Below are 1,323 nucleotides of genomic sequence, written 5' to 3'. Positions count from 1 at the left end.
CAACAACGTCCGCTCGTTCTCAGTGCACCGGTCTCTCCGGTCATGTTCACGTTTGATCCCAGCTTGTTTGACTTTCACCTACTCCCCTGTTTATATGCCTGGTCGTGTACCAAGCCTCATTTACTTTGACACGCGTTCCTCTTGTTTTACCTGGGAGAGGGGTTCGAACGCAGGTCACTGTTTCACCCTCTCACATTTCTAGGCTTGGGTGCTTGATGAGTTTAGTTGCTAGTAATATATAGGAATATAAATTTTTCTACCCCCCGCGGGTTAGGGGGAAGAATTTACCCGATGCTCCCCAGCATGTCGTAAGAGGCGACTAACGGATTCTGTTTCTCTTTTTTACCCTTGTTAAGTGTTTCTTGTATAGAATATAGTCAATTTTTGTAAAGATTTTAGTCAAGCAGTCTGTCAGAAATGTTAAGTCCTTTGTACTGGAAACTTGCATTTTCCCAGTAAGGTAATACATTGTACTACGTTGCAAGCCCCTGGAGCAAATTTTTGACTAGTGCTTTTGTGAACAAGAAACAATTGACAAGTGGCTCTATCCCACCTCCGACCCCCCTTTCCTCGTCGCGATATAACCTTCGTGGTTGAAAACGACGTTATTAAAAACACCAAATAAAGAAAGGAATTTTTCTCCTGGAGAGACCGCAACTTACCCCCACGTTATCAGAGGCTCGGACATTTGATACTCTAAACAATCCGCAGTGGCCGACAGAAAGTGGGCCGTGGCAGCTAATTTAATTAGAATGGTGCTGGTTTTCCCCCTTTCTTTTTACTGTTCATCCGAGCCAAGTGTTGCTTATTTGAAAATGTGGAGGCGTTTCCTGTATGTTTCTGACACATTTTGACAATGTTCATGCTTACGTCCGACATCTTGTGGTAGCTTGTATGATACGGGCAAGGGAAGGTATCTGTGACTGCCGGACGCCGAAGAAAAAATCGTCTGACATCCTGTTGTGGACAGTTCGTTCCTCACGACACATTTTTCCCAATGCTGAACTGAGACGGTTATCAGTTATACATAAGGCCAAAAAAAAAAATTGTCTGTTTAGGGTAACCCGACCGACCCTATCGATTTGGCGCCGACCCAAAAACTTTTTTTTTATTTCAAAAAAAAAGAAGAAAAAAAATGAGGTAAAAATGCTAAAAAGAGACATTTGGCGTTTCTTTCTCTCCCTTTCTCTCTGTTTTATTTATACGTTAGTTTTGAAACATGTATTCATCAAATATAAGAAGTGAATGTTCAGCCAACATAGCATTTACAAAAAAAAAAAAAAAAAAAAAAAAAAAAAAACCTACCTACCTACCGACCCTACT

The sequence above is a fragment of the Littorina saxatilis genome, unplaced genomic scaffold, assembly GCF_037325665.1.
Source record: "Littorina saxatilis isolate snail1 unplaced genomic scaffold, US_GU_Lsax_2.0 scaffold_458, whole genome shotgun sequence".
NCBI lineage: Eukaryota > Metazoa > Mollusca > Gastropoda > Littorinimorpha > Littorinidae > Littorina > Littorina saxatilis.
This window is presented reverse-complemented; position numbering follows the sequence as displayed.